Source organism: Myodes glareolus, chromosome X (genome assembly GCF_982192425.1).
Source record: "Myodes glareolus chromosome X, mMyoGla1.1, whole genome shotgun sequence".
NCBI lineage: Eukaryota > Metazoa > Chordata > Mammalia > Rodentia > Cricetidae > Myodes > Myodes glareolus.
Genome location: NC_142053.1, coordinates 56,790,389 through 56,805,101, shown reverse-complemented (window position 1 = coordinate 56,805,101; position 14,713 = coordinate 56,790,389).

Below are 14,713 nucleotides of genomic sequence, written 5' to 3'. Positions count from 1 at the left end.
CAATTGAAATACCTCTATTTTCTTTATTCCTTACAATATCAAAAATATGTCTGACTTTCTAAAACATGAAATTCTTTTATAAATTGAATGTATCAAGTGGAACAGATTAGGCTTAGAGAAGACAACACAGACAACTCAGAGATATTGGGAAATGAGAGTTCAATCATTTTCACCAGTTTGAATGTTAAAGAAAGTTCAATACAAAATGGTCTAAAAACACAAGGAGCAACAAAAACCTCTTTGTGCTTATCACCCAATTTTCAGATAACAACTGAATACATCATTTTGTCCAATTAAATTAAAAATGATACAGAATTCTTTCCAATGCTAAAGACTTCCCTCAAGTGTCACTTGTGATTATTGGAGGGCTAATTTTGGCCCATTTTCTTCAAATGGCAACATTTTAATCAATATCTTTTATGTCAGAGGTGTAAAACTTAAGGGATTAAAAGATACACAATAAAAGTTCTACTAATATTATTTTCAGCTTTGTGTAATATAGTCAGTTACAAGGGAAAAGAGAAATAATAAATGTTATTATCAAACTTTCTATTTCTTGTATTTAAAACAGAAACATGAATAGAGAGTCAATGTCAATCTGCCAAATTTCATTTGGGATACTAATCTGAATATTCCACATACAAACAGCTTGGGAACTATCATGTGGCCACACAAAATATTTTTGACTAGTAAGATTCAATTATGTTAATATATCTTTACATGAACCAAAATACTTTCTCTGTCTAGCACATATTAAAAAAAAAGAATGATGTTTAAGTTTGTTGTAGAATCAGTAGATGGTTAATCAAAATCCCAGAAAACATAAATAATACCCATCCTACAGTATGGCTTCAAGGAAATCATATATGGAAAACTTCCATTTCATCTGCATCTATGTGTAATGGAGATCTTTCCTATGACTTGTAGTAATACCTCCTCAAGAGAAGAGGGAAGTTGATGTGATTCATTGCAAACACAAAATGTCTTCCAAGATTCAAAAAGTTAGTATATCATGCAAGACACATGAAATACCTTGCTAAACTTATGTGAGTGATAAAAATTTGCTGGGAGAGAAAGAATTTGAAAGTTGCAGCTGCCTAGAAAGTATACAAGAAATTCTAGGAAGGCAGCTTATGTGAATTATCACTCATAACAGGGACACTTTTCTATGAGACACTTACCCAAATCATCTATGCTTGTGTAAATAACCTCTCACCTGTGCTCCTGTAAGTAACTCCAATAAATCCACTAGATCGCTAAGAAGGACATGAAAGAGGATTTGATTCATTGATCTTTTATCTGGTGAGGCTCGTTACAGTCAAAATAGTTCTACATGGCAAGTAGAAGGCATGGTAATGGGTATCCCATGCTTCCTTATCTTTCCCATAGGTCATATGGGAGGCCCTTGTGGGTAATGGTTTGTAATGATTTCTGTCTGTCACAGACAGCGGAAGAACCTAAATTTGTAACCAAACCCTAAAGACCCCAGCTTTTTACATGCAAACCCAAGAAATAATGCAACATAGGAGACTGACCAGTAGTAATATTAAATAATACTCATGCATGCAGATATACTTTGTTACAGAATGTAGGCATGTAGTAAAGATGGCTAGGAGATGGACATTTTTAAAAGATAATCAGCCCAAACTCTGGTAATAGAAAAAAGATCAGTTTTGAATAGAAAGAGAGTAGAGTGCCTCCTGGTGGACCTGTACAGATGCACTTGGCTGTAAAAGAATCTACAAATCCAATGGAATTCTAGTCAAAATTGTGTAGGCAATTTCCTGGCTGCCGAGACCTGTAATAATCACACAGAAACTGTATTAATTAAAACACTGCTTGTACTATTAGCTTAGACATATCCCTGACTAACTCTTGCATCTTAAATTAACCCATTTTTATTATTTTATATTTTACCATGAGGCTAATGGTTTACATGGCTACATGGCTTCTCTTTGATTCCACCTCTTCTCTCCTCCTCGATCTGCTTGGAATTCCTGCACTGCCCTACTCTGCAATGCAATAGGCCCAAAACAGATTACTTATTAACCAATCATAGTCACAATATTCAGAGGGGAATGCCACATCAAAATTGTAGCAGCATTTTCCACTACAATAATGGTGGACAACTACAGAATTAATATGTGGGTGCCAAAGAATCCATATTTCTCAAGAAATTCTAAATAAAATGAATAGTGTCAGAAATATTTTAATAAGAGAATTAGTAATAACAGCATAATACTGGCACAAAATAGAACTAAACAAAGGACTCCAAAATAAACTTAAAATTTTGCATTCACTTGTTCTTTTTTTTTTACAAAGGTATGGAAATATACATTGGAATAACAAACTCTTCAACAAATACTGCTTGGAAAAATGAATTGTTGTATATAGAAGAATGAAAGTAAAACCATGTCTCTCATACTATACCAAGCCATTTCAAAATTTGTCCAAGTGGTATAAAGGAAAATGAGATTTAAAATAACTGAAATTTATTACATAATTGTTATGAACTGTTCAAGCAGTGAAACATGAACATTAAAAAATATGAAAGCTTGCAAAAGTTCAAGTGGAACTTAAGAAAATCACTTCTAGGAAAGCAACAACCCTATTTCTGAATAGAATTCCAATATTGCAATCGCACATGACATAACAAGAATTGACAGATGGTATTACATAATATAGAAAAGCTTCAGAAGAGGAAAGGAAATAATTGTTAGGGCAAAAACACAATATATGGAATGACAGAAACTCTTTGTCAATTGTACATCTGATAGATAATTAATATCTAGAATATATAAATAACCTAAAGTTAAATATTTAATCTCCAAATCAATTATTAAAAAGAACAGATTTCAAAGAAAAAATATAAATTGGTTATAAATATATGCAAAAGATGTTCAAAGATAGCATAATAAATTAGTAAATGTTTCTATATGATCTGATGAAGAGTTAAGAGTTTAAGAGTAAATTATTTCAAAAACAATAGGGGAAGAGCATTGAAAATTACAAGTATAGGAATGAAACAGGTGAAAATGTGGGGAAGCAAAACAGTGACTCAGCAAAATGAAGTTATTCCCATCAGTTTTCCATATGGGAGGGTGGAAGTTATAAAATCAAAAAGATAATCCAGGTGGTTCTGTTGCAAATAGACTTGCACCCCTTCCCACAGGACATGCCCCAAATTCCTGCAATCCTCAAATGTGTTTTCTTTTTTAATTGGGGAGCGACACCTTCATTAGGAAATGCTAGCAAGTGAAGAGTAGTTCCGGTTTATAACTTCCCTACATCTCAGAGATCTCTAGCTGGGTACTATCTTGAAAAATAAACTATTATTTATAACTAAGCTATCATAGGAGACAAAGGAAAGAAAATAATCACAGGTCAAGTTGCCTAAGGCCAACCTGCAACAGCATCAGTGGGAGGTATCTGTAGCTGGCAGTTCTGGAAAGCAAGAAGACCGGAAACCCTCAAGCCAAAAAGTACAGATGGCAGGAGCCTTGGCTCAAGAAATAAAGCACACAAGAAAAGTATTTAAGCTTAGAAAGAAAAACATAGCATATTTTCTCTTATTTTACCAATCTAAAATAGTATAAATGGCACAAGTGTAGAATGGGGGAACTGTTTGAAGCAAGGGGGAACAAATCAAGAAGATAAAAAAGGATTATGGAAGTGAGTGAATGAATTGCATTTGTTTGTGTGTTTAAATGTCACGGTGATAATCACTACTTTGAAGAAATAATGTTGGCTAACTAAAATTCAATTATTTGTCATTCCCATGCATCCACACACAGACTAAGGAACCAAAATGTGCTAGATGAAAGCACTTCTCTAGGGGCATTCATGGACTTCTTGTGGCTCCTAGGATATTATTTTGAAAAAAAAATGTAGATTCAAGACCATAAACGTCAAACAAACCAAGGTCTACCATCCTAAACTTTCATTTGTTAATCTTTTTTACATATGTGTGAAGACATCAGAAAACAAAAAAAACCTTTCCTATTTTATGACCCAACAATTAATGTTCAGAGACAACAGAAATTTGTCTTCCCTTGAATCATTCACACCTGCCAGGGCAGAATTCATGCCATTTATTTCTCAACTGGAGAATAGCTTTGAAATCAGGAATCTGAAATCATATAGTTTGCATGAATGATACTATTCACATTAAAAAAGCATTTTGACTACACTTTGTACCATATAAATGTGTGCTAGTGAATGTAAAATAGTACAAGAAGTAAGAGGGGACATCATTTGAATCCTGCTGATCAAATTGCCATTGGCCTCAATCATTTCTTCTTCCTTCCACCTGGTGTGCATACCCAAGAGAATACTTGCAAGAGTTCCAACTGGTGTACAATCGAACATTTTACTAAAGAGCAATATGAGTTTCAGGTTTCAAAGCACACCTGTGCCTCATTTACGCCATTGAATGTAACACAATAAGTATACTCTTATGGTGGACTTGCTATGCTTCCAGTGTATATACACAGGATTGCTGAAACACCATCCATGCTCCTACAGAAATATGTATGTCTGAATATCTTTAGGTTTTGAGACTCTATAGATGGCAATTTAATTTTTCTGAATTGATCCAGATCATGTCTCAAGCTCTCTCTCTCTCTCCCTCTCTTTCTCTCTCTCTCTCTCTCTTTCTCAAGAAAAAACCCCACTGTGTGTACTTGTCTTTCACCCATTAATTCACTTATGTGTGATAATTGCAACGATACCCACTGAATAGTATCTAAGCAAAAGACTGGAGTTGAAAGGATGAGTAAACCATAACATCTTTCTAAAAAAGTTGTTTCTGTTGGAGGAACTAAAATAACAAAAACAGTATATATACAGTTTATTAATTTTAGACCACAATATATTTGTGAATGTTTCTGTGCTTATTGCCTTGATCATACTATATCAGAAGATCATTTAAAATGAATTATTTTCTTTACATAAGATTGAATTTTAAGAAAAAGATCGAACTGGCCTTTGAGAATCATGATTTTACTTAATATAAGATAAATTCAGACAAAATTATTGTGATTGGGTCTCTGCAGAACACATTCAATTTTACTATAAGCAGATGTTCAATTCCTAGTAATTGGAACCTTATCTCAAGTAAAACATGAGATGAATTGAATGCATAGGGCCAGAAGGACAGAGAGGAAAGCTGAGGCAATACCTGACTAATATAACAATGAATCTATGGGGTCATGATCTGTTGCAATAATGGAATACCCATATTAACATTCAGGCAGTTATACAAATGGAACATAAACCTGCTGATGTCTCTGGGAAGGATATTGTAAGTGACTATAAAAAACAGTAACTAACTATTTAAATTGTACAAAAAATGCAAAACAGTTAGCAAACGTTCAGAGGTATCAGCAGACCTACCATTAAAATGGTTAACTAAGGAATCAATTTGGGTTAAGCAATGGCCTTTATCAGAAAAGAAACTGCAGGTTTTAGAACAGGTGGTACAGGAGAATCTAGATGCTCAGCATTTTGAAGAATTAACCAGCCATTGCAATTCTCCTGTATTTGTTAAAAAAGAAATCTGAAAGACGGAGAGTGGTGACAGATGTAAGAGCTCTTAATAAGGCGATTCAACAAATGGGCCCTCTACAGTGTGAAACTACTATGCCTTACCTATTCCCTACAGGATGACCTTTTATAGTTATTGATTTAAAAGACTGATTATTAGCTAAATTTTACAAAAAAAGACAAAAAATGATTTCACAGGGCCTACTTATAATAATTCTTGACCTACTATGAGGTATCAATGTAATGTCATTTCTTGCACCTTTTGGAAGTTGCATGGTTGCACTTTTTGTTTAGTCAAGTAATATTATGTCCCTTCTCAGGTCTTTGATCGAGGTGAAGAATAGATAGTCATACTCACTTTCATGACTTAGCCAAATCATTTTTAATATAAGACATATACTCCTAGGATAAGATAGCTATTAAAACATTTAGCTTATGCTATTTTGCTTGATGTTCATACTGGATGTAATTCTTATTTTTACATATGATTTTATCTCTTCTGTTCCCTAGACAATACTTGATATTTCTTCTTTTGTACATAGTTTTGTATTAGACTTAGAACTCTCTTATTTAAACAAAAGGGGGAGGTGCTCTGCTCTGGGAATTCCTTCAACTAATAGCCTTTAAGATACCAACCCACTTTGGGCATGGTTTCATGTACTATAAATGCAGACAAAAAGCAAGTGTGGGCCTCTTGGCTGCTGGAATTGGTTCTAGTTTCCAGTACACACAGAGGACTATGGATTGCTACTATTTCTGTGAGCTTATCCCCTAATAAATAAACATTTGTTATAATACATTCTGTGCTACATTGGAATGCTTTTGTATGCCAACATCACATAAATATTTTTGTGTACACATGGTATAAATACTTTTGGATATATATGAAAGTTGAAATTTTAATATTTATTTAACTCTTGGATATAACACTAACATTTTCACAAGTAAAATACTCTACTTTGCATTCTTCCTAGAAGTGTATGATGTTTCAATGAACTTACAAATTTTCCCACATTTGTGGTGGGCCAAAAGTCCTATAGAAACATGATTTTTTGAAGGAACTCACTGATTTCCCATGTGACTGTATCAGTCTACCCTCTTTTATATTTTATTCAAAAACATTAGTGAATAAATGTATCCCTTGCTTCATAAACTCACAAGCTTAATTTGTCATTTAAATTTTGATAAGATCTATTCTGACTATGGTGAGATGGGCAGATTTCAAAGGGAAGATACAAACCTATGGTCATACAGACAATCCTGGTCAAAATGGATGATTTTGAAAATAAAGCCTAAATACTGGAATTTGCAAAATGGACCTTTATGGTGGTAGTGGGAAGGAGAGGGATGCGAGAAAGATAATAGCAGGTGAAGTATAAAAGTAAAGAGAATATACTGCATAGAAATTTGAAAAAATGCTTATTATTTCAGTAGTTTTAAGTCATGTAGTCACTTAGGACTCCAAGACCTGTACTTTAATTTTAGTGTAATACATATTGGGTTTGTATATTTTAAAATGTTGTTATAATAGTAGAATATTACACATCCCTCTTAGTTCTTAATTTATACTTAAATAATATTTCATGGTGCTTGATATGTTTTAAATTTGAAAAAAATGAAAAATGTTTTTACTTAAGCTTGAAAACTTTTTTAGAAGTATATATAGAGAAAACACTGTTATATTCAAAAAACACCCTCTTTTCTATTACAGAAGAAGAGAAATTTTCTTCTGTCATTTTTAGTATACCTTTGCCAAAAACAGTTGAAAATTGTGTTCACCCTTTGGAGAACTTGACTTTTATAATGAATGCCCTAAGCACCAGTTTTTACCTTACTCAGACTTAGAGTTCAGAGAACATTTTTCTTGATGGTGTCTGCATTGAGTTAGACTTACAAGAAATCAATTAGAGAATCAAGAAAAGCTTCTTCCATGTGCTTATACAAAAATTGACTAATGAGTCACCCTGGCAGTAATCAAAGAATTCTGGGTAGTTTACTTCATTCTTTAAGCACTTTTCAATATTCTTGATCCAAAAAAATGCTTTACTTTACCCCTGACTGATTCTTCTGTTACTTCTTGTTCTCTTGTTTGTACTTTTCACACTTCTCTTTCTTAGGCTTATTTTTCTAGAAATTTTTCTTGACACATTCAATACTCCTTTTGTCATAGTTCAATACAATCTTCTAGTAAAATTAAGGAAAATATCTTTTTTACATTGCATTTATAAGTTAAATTATAATTATTTTAACCTAGAAAATCTCAACACACATATTTATAATATATGTATTAAAAATTAAGATACATATATTATATCACATTACGGGGAATGCCCATCTTAATTATTTTCATGTGACTTCTTCAAAAATTTCAAATTTAAAAATCTCAACTTTTACATCTAATGCTTGCAACATTGTTGAAATTACTATGTTCACAAGTAAGACAAAACTAAATTTCAACTACTACAAAATGTTGTTTTAGAGATTTTTATTCCTATACAAGTAAAATGTTTATGCCAATTTGTGGTTGTGGTGTTTATCACAACAGATTGAGTAGCACTGACATAGAGGAACACTGCTTAAAAGAATGATCTGAATGATTTGTTCACTTTATTTTCTTACACAGCACAGAACTACCTACTCAGGTCTAACAATGTCCCAGTGATCTGGGCCCTCTCACAACAATCATCAGTCAATAAAATTCCTCACAGTCTTGCATACTGGTAAATTCGATGGAAGTATTGAAGTATTTTCTCAATTGAGGTTCCCTCTTTTCAGATGATTTTAGTTTGTGTCAAGTTCACAAAAGTAACCTATACAGAAGTTAATATCCACAATATATAAATAATTAAGCAACTAAGCTTTAAAAAAGACCAAGGGATCTAAAAAGACATTTCTCAAAAAAAGGGAAAAATGACTACCTGATAACGGAAAATGTTCAACATCGTTGAAAAAAATGCAAACTAAAAACCTAATGTGGTATAAGGCCAAATCTATAACAACGGTTAATGTAGGAGTCCTCTCTGTGTTCTGTGGTTACCATTAATGAATAAAGAAACTTCCTTGACCTGCTGATAGGGCAGATTTTAGGTAGGTGGGGAAGATGGAACTGGATACTGGGAGGAAGAAGGGTGGAGTGAGAGAGAAGCCATGTAGCATCGCCTGAGACAGATACATTGAAACTTTGCTGGTAGGCTGTTACAAGGGAGAGAGTCCCTTGTGTTTCCCTGCCACCCAACTAGCTTTCACCTGAAATAATCACACAGAAACTGTATTAATTTAAACACTGCTTGGCCATTAGCTCTAACTTCTGATTTGTCTAACTCTTACATATTGCTTTAACCCATCTCCATTAATTTGTGTATTGCCAAGTGGCAGTGGCTTACCAGAGATTCTAACCAGCATCCATCTTTGGCAGAGGATTCATCATTTCTCTCACTTTGCCATTCTTCCTCCCAGCATTCAGTTCTGTTTTCTCCACCTACATAAGTTCTGCCCTATCAATTAGGCCAAGACAGTTTATTTATTCATTAACCAATAAAAGCAACACACAAGCAGAAATAGCTCCTAAAATAGGTCACGACCTAGTGATGATACATAGATTAATAGAAATGGGTTAAATTAATATAAGAGTTAGCCAATAAGAAGCTAGAGCTAATAGACTAGGCAATATTTTTAATTAACATAGTTTCTGTGTGGTTATTTTGGTTCTGGTTAGCAGGGACAAGCAAGCAGCCTCTTGCTGCAACAAATTGGTGCCCACATGGCAAACTAAATCCCTGTAAAACCTGAGAGGGCTTGAAAAGGAATTCTAGACAAAAAAAAAATTACAGAGTTTAACACAGCTTCTTGCTGTTTGGCAAGTTGGCAGCTTGCTGCAACTCCTTTAAGACAGATTGTCCTGATTCAGCCACAGCAGGAAAAAACTGTGACAGTTTTAAAATGTCAGCTTTCTGTGCTATGTTGCCAGTGTAACCTCTGGCTCTTTAGAGAGACTAAGTATTTGGATGGCAGTTGTGAGCAGAGTTCTGGGGGCTTGCTTGATGACAACTTGGACTGATTGTGTGACTGAAAGTGGAGCGGTGTGTACAGCTTAGAGGTGCAAGCAGCTCTGCCATGCTGGACTGGGCAGGGCAAGCATGTAGTACCACATTTGACATAGTAATGACACAGCTTAAGTTTTAAGAAGGACTTAGCATTTTAAAAAGCACTCCTGGACAGTAAAGAATTACAGCTAATGCAATAAGGACATATTCAGTCATAAAAGGACTATAAATGGGTCACAGTGTTGAATAAATGTATGTAGGCTTGGGAAAGAGAATCAAAAGAGTATAGAGAGTTGGAAAAGAAGAAAATCATTTAAAAAGTCTTTAAAGAGACAGAGTACAGACAGTCATATATTAAAAGGAGTAAAGAAAAATAAGCCAAGTAAAGATGAAAAATACAGAAAGAGTCTGGAGTAAGCATATTGTGTTTTCTTTGAATATTTGACTGTGAAGGAGCTAAGTACACAGAGACATTTTACTGTATAGGTTGATAAGTGAGCCAACATAAAGGTATCTTGATTCCAATATTTGAGTCTAAGGATATGTTGTTTTGGAAAAGAGGTTTTTCTTTCGTTTTCATAGAAGATGAGAACCTGTGGATTGTTTCCAGTCCAATACTGTTTGATAAACCATGTGCCCCTGAAAGGTTGCCATAAGCACACTCCAAAAATTACTTCACCCAACGACTGACTGAGATGTACCTAGCACACAGAATACACCACGAAAGACCTAATTAACAGCACCCGCAAACATCAGGAAGCAGTATGGACAAAATTATGGCCATATTCCCAAATATTGTTTATAATTGTTTGTTTACATTTAAAGGGGGATATGATATAGATATTAATAATTTGTATTGTATAGATCTTGGTTTATTGATACAAATTTAAGGTCAACTTTGTATATGTATATGTATTTCTGATCTTGACTAAGGTATTGTTTGTGCAGCTCATTTAAAAATGTAATATATACTTAAGAAATACAGATTAATAGATAATCATCTATAAAAGTCAACCTTGTAGTCATGTTAGTTAGATTTTCTAGATGTACAGAGATATATTTCAGATGGATAGGCATTCTTCAAACCTTTCAAAGACTACAGAATATGACACTTAAAAGGTTTTAAGAAGTTAGGACTTTCCATGACAATGAGACACATCTGCTCCTGGCAGCACCAATTACTTCAAGAGGAAGATAGGCATTTAAGAGGTTCCTTAAGGAGTTAGTTACCTATTTGGGCAAGAAATTGCTCTTGCCTGGACTGCTTAACTGGACTTGCAGGACTCACAGAGAAAAGACTACTGACCTTGCCTAAAGGTGAGATGACCCTTTGGGATTCCTGTTTCATAAAAGGTTCTGTTAGACATAATGCAGGACACAGAAAAAAAGAAAGTGACTGCAAACTGTCAATATGGGCTGAACTGTCTTTAAAATATCCTGCTTTGTGGAAAAGTCTGCTGGACTATAGGCTGAAAATGGCCGTCCCAACAGTACAGAAGAACTTTTGGTGACTGCCCAGGCAGTAAGATGTCTCTGTCAATTCTAGAGTTTTGAAAGTTCCTTACAAAGCACTTCCTATTCACTTAGGTAATATTAGATCCTTCTGGAATCTTTGAAGGAGTTGAAGAATTGATAGTTATTATTAAAGTTTTACTTACTTCTGATAAAAGATGAAGTAGATATAAATATTGCAACTGCACTTCTTACTTGATAACTGTTTTGTTATATGTAATTTTACTATGTTAAAGGTAATACCTTCCTTTGTATTTAAACAGAAAAGAGGAGGGGATGTGGGAGTCCCCTCTGTCTTCTGTGATTACCATTAATGAATAAAGAAACTGCCTTGGCCTGTTGATAGGGTAGACCTTAGATAGGCAGGTAAGATGGAACTGGATGCTGGGAGGAAGAAGGGCAGAGTCAGAGAGAGGTGCCATCGAGTCGACAAAGATAGATGTGCTAAAACTTTGTTGGTAGGCCATGACCTCATGGTGATACACAGATTAATAGAAATGGGTTAAATTAATATAAGAGTTATCTAATAAGAAGCTAGAGCTGATGGGTCAAGCACTGTTTTAATTAATAAAGTTTCTGTATGATTATTTTGGTTCTGGGTGGCTGGGACAAACAGCTTCTTCCTCCAACAAATGGTTACTGCAATTTAAAAGAAATAACAAGTGTTGCTGATGATGAAATGAAAAAAGAACAATTAATTTTCTATTGATAAAATATAAATTAATGCAATCATTAAAAATATTTACACCATATGATCCAGCAATTACACATTTATAAGGTACTTGTAAATAAAAATTAATAATATCTGAATATGCAATTTTCTATAACATTGATGGGATTTTAAGAAATAAGGGACAGATGTATCTTTTATGTGAAAAAAATCTTAATTTATAGAAACAGACAGTAGAATTTTGGTTACTAGAGGCTAAAGTAATGAGGTTTGTTAAATTGTTATTCAAAGAACATAAAATTATTTATACAGGAAAATCACAAGATCTATATTACAACATGGTGATTATAGCAATGATGTATTCTACTCTGGAGAACTGCTCAGATTAGATTTTTAAGTGTTCTCCCACTAAAAATGACAAGTGTGAAAGATAATGTGTTAACATGTTAATTAACTCAATTTAGCCATTTCACAATGTGTATATGTTTTGCGAAAACATGTACATGATAAATACATAGAATATTTATTTTATAATTCAAATAATTAATAAAAATAAAGTGACTAATTACTTTACATAAACATTCAGACTATTAAATTCTATAACTATTATAGTTAAAGTATTTTTCATTCAATTTTATTGCATTCATTTTAGGAACTAATATACACACATATATCAGTATATTATTATCAGACTGAGTTTAGTTTTAGTAAAAAAAAATATACTTTTTCTGGTGAATACAAGCTACTTGGCAAATTCTAGTTTTGAATTTTGTATCTTAATAATATCACTGCAATTTTATATATCTTAATGTTTTACTTTCAAGTTTATTTGTGCTTTGAAATCTATTTTGTCTTATATATATTTCTTACAAATGAAAATCATTTACAAATATAAAAAATCCCTGAATTTTGATTGAATAGTTTATAACATTTATAATTAATGTTATTGACACAGCTGGATTTGTTTCACCATTTTGTTTTCTCTTATTATGTGTACTGTTTTTCTTCTCTAATTCTCATTTACTATCTCATTTTTTCATTAATAGAATGTTTTTTATAATGATACTTAATTTCATTTAATTATTTTTCAATGATGTTTTTGTTTGTGGTAATATGAACAATAAATTAGAATTTATTTTCAATATATTGCAAATTAATTACAATGAGTTATAAAGATTCAATCATATTATATTTATATTATCTACAGTATACTTTTTTGTTATTATGCACTACATATCAATTTTAGTGTATATAATTTTATTTATTTTGAGCTTACTTAGAGAAAAGAAGAAAACAAATGTATCGCCTATTGAGTTTTCTTATATTAATCGTCATATTTATGGCTTGCCTTCTTTTCCTCTTCTGTGCTTGATGAGATTACACTGGCATAGTTTCCAGTGAATTTTATTTATCTGATTATTTTGTATTATTGTGATACCCTCTTTTCTCAATTACTATGTTTGTGTTGCTGTCATAAAATATTACATATTTGTATGTATATGAATGTTTATATTCTCTTAAAATATATTAGAATAATAGTCTATGATTATATATATATTATATAACATATATACATTCTAAAATTCTCTTTTCTGCATTAAAAATTAACTCATTAGGTACACTTGGAGATGTATCTTTGATAAAATTTTGCTGAACAGCAGAGTCCTGGAATCCCTCTTTGCTTCTTGTCTCACTTGTGTTCTATCCTGTTCATATTCTCACTAAAATATCATTTTTAAATTTTTTTCTTACACATTACATACTGACTGCAGTTTCCCTTTTCTCCACTCCTACCAGTTGTCACCTTCCCTCTCTTCTCTGCCAGGATTCTCTCCTAAACATGGCATAACAATTTAAAATAAAACTAGGCAAAAACTCTTATGTCACAGTTGTACAAGGCTGACCAGTAGAATTAAAAGTCCCAAGAGCAGGCAAAAGAGTCGGAGACTTCCCTACTCCCACTGTAAGAAGTCTCACAAGCCCACCAAGCTAAATAACCAGAACGTATGTATACACAGAGGAACTAGGTCAGACCCATGCAGGCTTTGTGATTTCTGCTTTAGTACCTATTAGCCCTATGAGACCTGCTTAGCTGATTCTGTGGGCTGTATTTTCCTGGTGTCCTTAACCCACTAGCTCTTACAATCTTTCCACCCATCTTATACAAGGCTCCCTGAAAGCTCCACCTAATATTTGACTTTGTGTCTCTGCATCTGCTCTCATTAGTTATTGGGTAAAACCTGTTATGACAACAGGTCTAGGCATGACTTAGTATAGCACAATTTCATTAGGAATCATTTCATTGACCTTTTGAATGGCCACTCATATTTAGTTCTATCCTACATCCCTGGGTTATCTAGCCTCTGGTTCCAGGTCATCCAGGCAGTGTTATAGTGGACTCCTTCTCAGCGTTGTGGGCCTCAAGTTTGAAGAGTCATTGATTGGCCACTTCCACAAGTTCTGCACCACTGTTATCCAGCACATCTTACAGGTTGGGAAAATTGTAGGTCAAAGGTTTTATGACTGGGTTGAAGACCCGGTCCCAACACTCGAAGCCTTGCCCCTCAACCAAAGAATGCATAAAAAGATGTGGTACATTTGTGCAATGGAGTATTACTCGGGTGTCAAAAATGACATCATGAAGTTTTCAGGAAAATGGATGGTACTAGAAAACATCCTTCAGACCAGAAAGTCAAAGATGGCATGTATTCAGTTATGAGTGTATATTAGTTGTTACATAAAGGAACAATATGCAACAATCCAGAGACACAGAATAGCAAAATAATAATGATATTTAAGTTCAAGCGGAGCTGGAAGGCCCTTATTCCAGCTGCAGAAATGGAAGCATCATTATTTTAGAACTTCCCCGGTATTTGTTAAATGAACATCTTTTCTATAAAAAACACCTGGACACATACTATGTTATAGTAATTCAAAATAAATT